Source organism: Momordica charantia (assembly GCF_013281855.1).
Source record: "Momordica charantia cultivar OHB3-1 chromosome 10 unlocalized genomic scaffold, Mcharantia_2.0 BLBB01000010.1, whole genome shotgun sequence".
Classification (NCBI taxonomy): Eukaryota; Viridiplantae; Streptophyta; class Magnoliopsida; order Cucurbitales; family Cucurbitaceae; genus Momordica; species Momordica charantia.
In genome coordinates this window covers 14,856,586-14,868,782 of record NW_028275158.1, presented here as the reverse complement: position 1 = coordinate 14,868,782, position 12,197 = coordinate 14,856,586, and the positions used below count along the sequence as shown (strand labels likewise).

The following is a 12,197-nucleotide window of genomic DNA, read 5'->3' as shown; positions in this document are numbered from 1 at the left end:
AAGGATCTCACCTTTTGTGATGCCTCTCGACCACTACCGGCGACCTCTCTAGCAAGCCCACCTCCGACGACCTCACCCCAACGACGGCACGACGGCTCCAACCTGTGGCAGTAGCAGGCGCGATGGTCTTCGTTCGTGACAGCAGCAGGTACGGCGGACTGTGGCGTTTTAGGAGCGATTTTCGGCGGCTCGACGTCTGAACAGTCGGGCCCGACGTCCCTTGGTGGCCCTGAAACCTTCGGTACGAGTTTTTCCCACCGTGCACAACGATATTGGTACTAGTTGGCGTTTTTCCCTGCTGCAAAAAACGTAAACAGCAGCTATTATTGGTGTTCGGCGATTACCCGCGTCCGTTAACAACCCGATCTACGCAATCCACGCCCCATCGAGTTAGATCTAAGTTACCTACAGCCGAACGAAGTCGATTTTGGCGGTAACCCTTCAAAGCACCTTAAAACCAATTTCGATGGCTGGAATTTTTGTTTTAATTGCTGTTTTTGTCTCTTGATGCTTAGGTGTTGAATCAACTCGTGGTTTGAAAGCATAGCAGTGTGTAAGTAGTATTAAGGGACGGGTGGGTGCGTTAATGGGTGCTATTTTAATGGTTGCTTGTTCAACTTTATTATATTTGTGCATCTCATGTTTGTAAACAAAATTGTAGGCCATGGTGTGAGGGCTCGTAGATGTTATTGATGGTTGCGTTCGTTCTGAAAGTTGTTTTGAGGTTAAATGATGTATTTTTTTCTTTTATATGTGCTGGAAAATTGTTACGAAAGGTGCTGACATCCTCGATGTGTTCTCTTTTTTTCATGATATTATGTGCTGGAAATTGTGGTGATATGGTTGCATTCTCATGATGCAGTTCTCCATGATATAGGGTGTTGACATTTATTTTTTATGATCGATTTGGTCTGTGTTCGTGTATAGTAGAGAGTAAGGACGATTGTTGTATAGATTAGTTGAGCTTCTTGCTGTATTTCTACTTGTAAGGGTATCCTAAGTTTTGAGAACGGTTACTCTTGTATTTTGTTACTTTTATATTCCTTATGGTGTAGAAAATGCTAGGAATTGGTTGTTGAGGCTTGTGACCATGAAATGCATGTTGACTTTTGGCTTGTATATTCTTTCTGGGTATACTATGGTGGGAATATTATGAACATTATCAAGTTGTGTCCTTGAGATTGTAACGCATTGATGTCCTGTGGAGTGGCTTGGTGTGGAAAACTGTTATGGTTGTTTGGTTGAGAAGTAGTACTTTAGTCTCGGCTCGGATATGAAGTGAAATGTGTTATCTGGTTATTAGCACGTCACTACTGGGTGTCGAGGCTCCAAGTATAAAGGGTCGGGGGTCGATAAACCAGTCTTGGTAGAGATGAGTGTCGAGGCTTCGGGTACAAAAAGTCGGGGGTCAACATGATGAATCTTTTGCGAATGAGTGATGGGTCTTGACGTGGCACGGTCAAAGACCAATACGCTGAGTAGTCGTTAGGGCCTTGGGGATAAATGTCAAGGGCTGATGCACAGTTCAAAGCCTTGGGGATAAATGGCAAGGTTGAAGACCAAGCTTCTGTAGAGGAGTGTTGAGACCCTGGAGATAAATGGCAAGGGCCAATGCAATTCGAAGAGTTAGACTTAGAGGACTAACATGGCACTAAGTTAGAAGTTCAGTTCAATATCTTGGGGATAAATGTCAAGAACCGATACGACTCGAAGAGTTAAACTTGGAGAACTTAGTGTGCTAGGTAGAAGCAGTGTGAAGGAGTTAGAGTTCAGCGGGCCATGTGGTATGAGTGGCATGAGTCTTGATATGTCAGATGTTTGTGCGTGTGTGATTATTTTACTGTTATGACTATCGATGCTTGTTTTCTAGTATCGTTTCCTTTTATGATTGTTGTGGTTGTGATGCATGATGTTTTGTGAAGAGTTAGTGAGGGCTACTTACAGAGTATCTTATATTCTCATCCCCACTCTACCTTAATTGGTTCAGCTGTAGATCGAATCCTTGGTTGCGATGATGACGGGGAAGAGGCTTGATCAAGGAAGGACCATTAGGCTGCATACCTTTGTCTAGGATAGTGGGTTATAATTTTGATTGTTGGGAGTATTGGGGACTTGTTGTTAGCAGTAAACTAGTTATTGTTGTTTAGATGCATTGAACGATTTTTCAGATGATCCGCCGTTTTACTTATTTGAATTTCTTGTTTGATTAGGGTTTGTTGGACACTTGAATATTCCTTTATCTTTATGGATTTTCTAGTCACTGAGGCAGACAGATTTTCTTTTAGGAATCAGTTGAAGTACGAAATCTCATCTTTTGTCTTTACAATAAGATGTTTTATGTTTTCTTTTGGGGAGAGATTGAATAGGGAGTTTGCTAACATTACCTCAAAATAATTGTTCAAATTCGGGGTCGTTACAGTTGGTATCAGAGTTGAATCGTTCCTGTAGACTGACCTAGTAACTAGAGTGTTTAGGAGTAGTGGTCCTGGTTGGCCTCCTCGTCATCGCCAGGTACGATTTATGATTGGTAGTTCTGCGAACTTATAAGTCTCCCATGTTCGAATTGCTTATATGTTTACTATTATTTTTTTTATGTATGTCATGTTTGTGGCTCTACTTAGTTAGGCCGAGGATGCTCATTAAACGGGCTATTTAAATTGTACTTGACCTTAAGTTGATTGTTGCACTCGTTTGAGACTACGCCTAGAGTAAAGTGCTAACGTTTGTTTTGTGATTTTGTGCCCTTCCGTTCCAGATGATGCCTCATCGTCGTAGTATAAGACTGCATGCGAACGTTAATCCAACCCTCGAAGGTGAGAATGTGGCAGACCCATTGGTCCCTCTAGCAGGTGCCCAAGTAGGGATAGTCCCTCATTTTCCTCCAGTAGCAGCTCGGAGAGGGTGGTTCCCCCAGCTCCCCCGGTAGTTCCCCCGGCAAACCCTCAGGTGGCATTGCTCGCGAAAGTGTTGCAGGCACTGATTAATAACATAGTTGGGGGTGGCGATGCACAAGCTCAGCCACCCCGATATTTCAAGCTCTTCAGAGTAAGGCCCAATTCATCAAGGATTTCAAACGCTACGGGCCCCTACCTTTGATGGAGGGAGCGAGAAAGCTACAACCGCGGAAGATTGGGTCAGGGAGTTAGAAACTTTTTACGCGTATCTAGGTTGTAACGACCAGTTGAGGTCAAAGGTGCAGTCTTCATGTTGAGGGGCGAAGCCCTAAATTGGTGGGACTCAGTAGTAGCGGCAGAAGACCATGCTAATGTACCGATCACGTGGGTGAAGTTCAAGGACTCGTTGTATGACTACTATTTTCCAGAGATTGTGAAAGATGTAAATGAGGCGGAGTTTCTCCATTTCACCCAAGGCAATATGACAGTAGCACATTATGAAAGAAAGTTTATGAAACTCTCCCGTTTTGCTCTGGACCTAATTCCCACCGAGGCAGTGAAGATCAAAAGGTTTGTTAGAGGTTTATGTAAAGGGATTAGAGGACCAGTTGATCTTTAGCGACCAACCACGTACGCGGAAGTAGTTAGGGGCGCCTTAATTATGGATAAGGATGTAACGCCCTCGAACATTTTACACTCTTCTAAGTAACATTAACTAAATCACCTGTTTAACCTTATCTCTAAAGCGAGATAACTATCTCCCTGTGAAATAATTAAATAAAATAAAGCTTCGTCTCTCATCAATTCACCGAAAATAAAAAAAATATCAATCCTGTAAATTATCATTCAAACGTCCTCCGTGGACAACTCCATAAGGCAAATCCATTATTCCAGCTAAACAACTCAATGAATGGAAGAAAACTAAATGAAACGCCTATCCTGAGCCAAAGTAAACAACAGGTGGGAAACTCCCAATAATCAAATAGGAACAAGTAGTTTATTGCCCAAAACATTAATACATAAACCATCTAAACCTAAGCTAAGTGAAAGTAACTACGCAGCCTATGGTCCTCTCTCGTCATGTCTCCTCCACGTCATCGCCAGGGTCGTCAACAAAATCTCGGCCTGAAAACAAAATTTGCAGAGGAGGGTGAGTATATAAAAATATACTGATTACGTTTGTTTACATGCGTAAAAAGACGGTTTTAGATGCTGTTTTTACTATGTTTTAACCTTGTTTCGGACTTTTTCTCGGTCGTTTGAGTTCCAATTCATGCAAAATTCATATATGATGGTTTGTGGTTAGCTTATATTGTATTTATGACATTTTAGGACCATTTGGGAGTGCAAATTAATCGAAAGAAGCAAAAAGACGAAAAAACATCATGGGAGGCGCCAGGCGCCTGGGAAGGCTGCAGAAAACTGTTTTTCTTCCAACTTTGCCCTTAATGAAACGCGTCTTCCAATGCGTTTTGGTGGTTCCAACCGATGCATACGTGTAGAAGAAGTGTTCCACTATCAGTTTGAGCACGATTTAGTCAGTCAAAGGAGTTGGAAATGGGTGATTCACATCGTTTTAGGACCTACCTAACAAATTCTGCACAGCTATAAATTCCAGCAGCTTCTCCACCAAATTCATCAAGTCTTGCTTCCTTCTCTTGATCATTTTTAGTGTTTCTTTGTTGTTTTCTAAGTACTTTTGAGTTGCTTTCATTAGTTGCTTTTAGTTTTTAAATCCCGAGCACTTTACATTCCTTTATTGAGCTTTGTTTTGTTTTCGTTTGTACTTAGTTATTTTCTACTTATTCAAATATATAAAAATCCAGCACTTTACTTATCTTCCCTTTGCCTTTACTTTATTTTTAGTTAAGAGAGTTGTGTTTTTGGAGGAAAGAGCACGTGACACTCCCCCTTGCTTGAAAGAGAAGGGCGAAGCTCTCAATCCCGAGAAAAACTCTCCGTTAGTTAACTTTTGTTTTTCACACATTCATTCCAATTTCAACCATTTTACTTGTTGTATTTTCTTTAATACGTCTTTCTAAATTCCCGTCTCTAGCCCGGTTATGGATAGTTAGCATTTTATTTCTAAAAAGGGTTGCTAAGAAGTAGTGTTTTTGCTTTCCATTCATTGCTCAACATGTTTTCCCAAAAAGTTAGGATTTAGAAAAGGCCACTGTAAGTCTTAACAAGTCAATATTGAAAAGGTTGCTTATTTGCATTGTTGAGTGGTTAAACCGAGGAGAGGAGCGCCTTAGACATAAGGGTTCCGCTTAAGTAGCCTAGACATAGGACCTTAACCTGAGGTTGCGACTATTTCCATCCTAAAACTAAGATATCTCTCATAATAGACATATTAGGGAATGTCTTAGGATTTTGAACTTGCTTAGACATAAGTCAAGTGAAAAGCGTAGTCGTTGGTTCCTAAAGTAAAATGCATATCGTCCTTAGCGTGTCCTTGATTCTTTGTTGGCTAACTTGAAGTAATTCGGGCTAGGTTTTAACATTATAAGACCAAATTCCAAATCCAAAACCATTATTTGTGACCACTTCCCATTTTACAAGAATCACTCATTTTAACGTTCACTATTCATTAAAACTTTAGAGTTTGAAAATTATTTAGAAGTCCTTGAGGACCGATACTTGGACACTCCATCCATTTTATATTACTCTGACAGGTGTGCGCTTGCATCTATAGAATTGTTACCACGCTTAGTGCGTGCAGCATAACCTCCAGTCATATACTCCGTAAGTAGCCCTCACCAATCACACACAAACATCATGCTCAAAAGTCATAAAAGAAAAACATACATAGTCATGCTCTTCATTACATTATACAATCAACCATAGACACGCTCTATAAAACCCGGTGCTAACCACAACCATGTACAATTCAACTACCGTCCACGTGGCTCCTCAACACCTAAAGCACCTCTATGCTCATCTCAACTATTCTAGCTTTCCAAGGCTATTCTGTTGGTAGTGTCGGCCCCTGACCATTTTTACCCAGAGCCCCGACATTACTGCATCGACCCTCGGCCGTTTATTCCCAAGATGTCTTTACAATCTATTGGCCCTTGACCATTTTTACCCAAGGCCCCAATAGTTTTCCTTTCAAAAGATTCCTCGCTGATTACGCTTGTCTACATGCGTAAAAAGAAGATTTTAGATGCTGTTTTTACTATGTTTTAACCTTGTTTCGGACTTTTTCTCGGTCGTTTGAGTTCCAATTCATGCAAAATTCATATATGATGGTTTGTGGTTGGCTTATATTGTATTTATGACATTTTAGGACCATTTGGGAGTGCAAATTAATCAAAAGAAGTAAAAAGACGGAAAAACCTTCATTGGAGGCGCCAGGCGCCTGGTAGGCTGCAGAAATCCTGATTTTCTTCCAACTTTGCCCTTAATGAAACGCATCTTCCAATGCGTTTTGGTGGTTCCAACCGATGCATACGTGTAGAAGAAGTGTTCCACTATCAGTTTGAGCATGATTTGGTCAGTCAAAGGAGTTGGAAATGGGTGATCCACCAGCGTTTTAGGACCTACCTAACTAATTCTGCACAACTATAAATTCCAGCAGCTTCTCCACCAAATTCATCAAGCCTTGCTTCCTTCTCTTAATCATTCTTAGTGTTTTTTTGTTGCTTTCTAAGTACTTTTGAGTTGCTTTCATTAGTTGCTTTTAGTTTTTAAATCCCGAGCACTTTACATTCCTTTATTGAGCTTTTTTTTGTTTCCGTTGTTACTTAGTTATTTTCTACCTATTCAAATTTATAAAAATCCAGCACTTAGCTTATCTTTACTTTGCCTTTACTTTATTTTTAGTTAAGAGAATTGTGTTTTTGGAGGAAAGAGCACGTGACACTCCCCCTTGCTTGAAAGAGAAGGGCGAAGCTCTCAATCCCGAGCCAAACTCTCCGTTAGTCAACTTTTGTTTTTCACACATGCATTTCAATTTCAACCATTTTACTTGCTGTATTTTCTTCAATATGTCTTTCTAAATTCCCGTCTCTAGCCCGGTTATGGATAGTTAGTCTTTTATTTCTAAAAAGGGTTGATAAGGAGTAGTGTTTTTGCTTTCCACTCATTGCTCAACATGTTTTTCCAAAAAGTTAGGATTTAGAGAAGGCCACTGTAAGTCTTAACAAGTCAATACTGAAAAGGTTGCTTATTTGCATTTTTGAGTTGTTAAACCGAGGAGAGGAACACCTTAGACATAAGGGTTCCGGTTAAGTAGCCTAGACATAGGACCTTAACCCGAGGTTGCGACTATTTCCATCCTAAAACTAAGATATCTCTCATAATAGACATATTAGGGAATGTCTTAGGACTTTGAACTTACTTAGACATAAGTCAAGTGAAAAACGTAGTCGTTGGTTCCTAAAGTAAAATGCATATCGTCCTTAGCGTATCCTTGATTCTTTGTTGGCTAACTTGAAGTAATTCGGGCTAGGTTTTACCATTATAAGACCAAATTCCAAATCCAAAACCATTATTTGTGACCACTTCCCATTTTACAAGAATTACTCATTTTAACGTTCACTATTCATTAAAACTTTAGAGTTTGGAAATTATTTAGAAGTCCTTGAGGATCGATACTTGGATACTCCATCCATTTTATATTACTCTGACAGGTGTGCGCTTGCATCTATAGAATTGTTACCACGCTTAGTGCGTGCGTTCAGCATAACCCCAGTTACTCGCATCGACCCTCGACCATTTATACTCGAGACCTCGATGCTCATCTTTATCCAATATTGGTGTATCGACCCTTGACCATTTTTACCCAAGGCCTCGATACCCAATTAGTGACGTATCAGCCTCCGACCATTTTTACCCGAGGCCCTGATACTCACTCATCCACTTCATAACGGAACCAACCCTCATCGGAGTCCTACTTTATGCTTTCTTAGACTATGACTCATGCATCACTCTGCTCATCAATACAATTCAGCATGCTTCCACCACATAAACATCATTCTAATAGCAAAACAATAAACGAATCATACTTTCACAACATATCAATTCTTAACAACAGCGCCACAGTCATAACAGAGCATAGTCAACAAATTTTAAACGATTGGAACCCAACACAATTCATCCAAATTCAGACAATAACATCCCCACAATAAATCCACTTTAACGAGCATTCCCTACAAATACACATCATTCCACCACAAATCTCAGCAGCTCAACAATACAAAATTTCCACTATTATCACCGACAGATATTCAACACTACCCAAGCATACAAACTAACACAAACGGGAGTTACACTGCACAATAGCATATCAAAATTAATAATAAACATCATGAAATAGCACAATGGCAACCAAATAATATGCATCAACGCACGCACCCGCCCCTCGTCTACATACTCAAAGTCCCAAAGCACTATTAAGCTCGTCGAAGGGTTCCTAAATCCAAAAGCAAACCAAACTTGATCAGAGTTCATGTTAGAAACACTTAGTTTCCATCGAAACTAAGCTTAGATGATCCATCACCTATTATCTAACCATAAAACCTCTTGGGTTTGGAGTGGGTCGACGCCGAGGATGTTCAGGCGCCCAAAACCAAGCTCCAATTGCCTTGTGCTAACTGGCCCGACGCTGAAAAACGATAGGAACTCCGATTCGAGTCCGAAAAGGAGTGGGTCAACTCCGATTGTCGCTAGAACAAAAATAACACCACGAAACTTGCTGGGTTTCACAAATCTGGAATGTTCAAGGTCGCGGAGGGATCGCTTCGCTGGTCACAGAAGAACAGCGTCGGAGAGAGCCGGAAATATGGTTGTTCAGCCGCTACAAGTGTTGGTTCTGCTCAAATCTCACCATCGTAGCCCTGCTGAAACGTCGAGGTCCGATACTGTTGTCGTGGGATGTCGGATCTGAAGTAAAACTCCTCGGATCTCCTCGCAACTTACCGGAGAACAGCTCGCCGTCGCTCCTGAAGGTCACACCGCCGCACCGAAAGGGAGAACGCCATGGGTATGTCGTAGTTCGTCACGAAAGGGCGTAAGGCCGCTGGAATCTCACCACGAATCGCCGTCCTTGTCCCGCACAAGGCACCGCCGTCGATCCGGAAATGTCATCGCTCGCTGAGGCCACCAATGATGATGCAGTCGCCGGAGGAGGATTTGCTGGAGAAGAAGAAGTTCCGGGGGGGGTTGGCGGCTCAACAAGGGGAAGAGGAAGAAGAAGAAGAAAGGGAATGGAGGAAAAAGTCAGGGTTTTGTTTGTTTCCTCTTATTTCTTATTTACCCAAAAAAGAAACAAGATAATAATAATATTAAATCAATTTTAAAATCAATAACCTAAATCGTCAAATTTTTAAAAAAAACCCAACTAACTAACACACCGACCTAATTACAAGAAGTCCAAAATTACATTTTATTACTTTAAGTAAATCCCACAATAACCCAAGATAAGATGATTAATTTTAACTTTAGAACACAAGAATAAAGCCCGAAAAGGGAAAATTAGATTTCCAAAACCAGGGATTAAGATCGAAACAAAAATCTCTCCCCAAAATTTGAACTCCGAAATTATAAAATTCAATGATTAAAAATATCAACTTTGGGAAAATCCAAAGGCACTAACAATATCTTAAAATTAACATGCCCGAGGACGCGGGGCGTTACAAAGGATTTCTCCAACAGGGCTCAACCTCTGCTAGAAAACGTTCATCTTCAGGTGCGAAAAGGAAGGCCCCTCCGTCTTTTACTGGTCAGCCGTCAGAGCACCCAATGACAGACTCAACAGTATGGTATGCTACCAATATGCCCCTCATGTAAGAGGAGACATGTCAGGCAGTGTTGGACTGGAATTAAAGTTTGTTTCAGATGCGGGAAAGAAGAGCATTTTGCAATGGAGTGTCTTATGACGAGTTCGAACACACAGAGGCTAGGTCAGGACGCCCCCTCAACAGTTTTGACGTAGGGGGGCAACTAGAGAGCTCGTGTTTTTTCACTTAAATGCAAGGAAGCGGCGAATGCTGAAACCGTTGTAATAGGTACTTCTATCTTATTCTGAGTTTTTGGTTATACGTTCGGGGTCTATGTCTTTACTCTTGTATTGTCTCTCAAGTATTGTCTTAGTTCATAATGTGCCTGCTTTTATGTATTGTTTGATTCAAGGTCAAGTCACACTTTTATTTCCACTACGTTTGTTCGTCAAGAAAACCTTGAGTTAGAACTGTTAGGTCTTTTGTGAAAGGATGTGAATCCCAGAGCGGCAACGGACCGTTGTTCATGATATTTGGGAAACAAAATCAAAATGTGCAAGATGAAAATACAGGGGAAAAATTATACCTTTGAAGAAATTTTCTTCAACGAATTTCCCTTGAACACCACCATTGAATCTTCCTTGCTATCCTCTTGGGTTTCGAGATCACGCTTGTGGGAGCATTTCCTTGGAACGAGAGGGAGAGTTTGAGAGAGATCGATTGAGAGAGAATGGGAGTTATGGCTTTTTTTCTATTTTGTCCACCTGTATTTTGCAGAACTGCAAAAGGAAGAAGAACAAAAAACAGTGACTCCACGTCACTTAATTTCAAATTGCAGGGGAGTTAATTATTAATTTATATATTAATATTATTAATTAATAATTAATTATATTTATTAATTAATATGATTAATTAATAAATATATATATATATAATTAATAAATATATATATAAATCAAATAAATAATTAACACTGAATTACTTATTATAAAATTAGAATCATATTCTAAAACATTTCTCTCGCATAACCTATAGCTGTAATGTACATCTTATGCACATTATTTTTAACCTATAGTTTTAATATGAATCATATTCATATTAATTTTATTTGAATCTCATTCAAATAATTTCTCTCATAATATATAGTTTTAATTTATAATTAACTATATATTATAATGTATCAATATACATATAATCCCTTAAGTAATTTAAACAATTCAAATTCTTCCAAAAACTTTATCCTCGTTTTACCCGTTATGAGCTAGCAAGGGGACCTAATGGACCTACAGATCAGAAGCTCCAACGATGCAAGATTAATCGGTCAAACTCATTGACCGAGTTAATCAAGATTCCTTAACTATGGGTCATTCCACTAAAGACCCGCAGTTGCACTCTTCTCACTGCAGAATGCTTTCGTGTCTATAGATATACGACTATTAATGACGAGTCAATGCTTCACGAGTGCTCGTAACTCAATTTGGGTCAAATTACCGTTTTACCCCTCAGTAACATCTTACTTCTTAAGTACCACTGCTCCTCTAATGAACAACCCAGTTATGGTCCTACCAGTAACCGGAAGTCCCTCTAGGGCCAATGAGAGGGTGAGGCCCCTTGTTCAAGTCCCGGAGTCAACATTTAAGGGAACACTCATCTACTCCCCTAAAGTCGAAGAGGAGTGAATTTCATCTTGTGAAGTTATGTTCTCAGCTCCCCACTCGGTCTCATCCCCAAAATTGTAGGAATATTGAGTCAGCAACTCGGGTCACTCTCACCCATACAGATCAAAGGACGAGCCCTCACGGGCAGGAGTCCATAACTCACTCAGGATTGAGAATGAGTTGCCTGATCATCCTAAGAAACAGCAATCTATTAGTTAACGGTGTTACATCTAAAGATTGGCTATTTCGTGGTCCGGTCTTATACAAACTCATTGTATAGGATACCCCCACTCGTATGTCTCCACATGAACGACCTGGATCGAGTCGTCTGTAACCTTTATAGAGTGGGCCGTATCCATAGTGTTGCCAGGATAGGGTACCCAGCCTTATCCATATACTATAGACCCTTTAGGTTATTCATGGGACATTATCCACTTGTATATCAAGGTATATCAAATATATACCTCGTATATCAGGGGTATATCAAATATATACCCAGTACATATACTGTCCCGGTTACACTTAAATAACCTCGGATGTTTAGTTTATTGGATTTTGGACAATGCAATGCTATGAATTCTACAACAAATTTATTGAATAAAACTTTATTGAATATACATTTGTTTTTACACAAAATACAAACTACGAGTTTAGGGCAACACACCCAACATTTTGTTGTCAGTATCTACACCATCAGGGTCAGTCATGGTTGCTAGTCAAATGGTGAGAGCAGACAAGCTATCCTTAGACGATCAGGCTTTGGCGGTAAGATTGATTCAACTGGACATGCAGAATTTGGATGTTATAGTGTGCATGGATTGGCTAGCTACCCATCAAGCCAACATTAATTGTTCGAAAAGGGAAGTCTTCTTCCAACTGCCTTCTGGTCAGAGTTTCATGTTTAAAGGAATCATGGGTGGTGT

At 40.2% G+C, this 12,197-nt stretch overlaps 1 long non-coding RNA gene across 1 annotated transcript; it reads right to left on the bottom strand.

Moving 5' to 3' along the window:
* Nucleotides 1–8,000: 8,000 nt before the first annotated feature.
* LOC111025326 (uncharacterized) lies at nucleotides 8,001–9,378 on the bottom strand. Its single transcript, XR_002603507.2, has 2 exons — nucleotides 8,398–9,378; nucleotides 8,001–8,310 (listed from the first exon to the last, which is right to left on the bottom strand). It is a non-coding gene; the product is annotated as an uncharacterized LOC111025326 (long non-coding RNA).
* Between the last annotated feature and the right edge of the window lie 2,819 nt (nucleotides 9,379–12,197).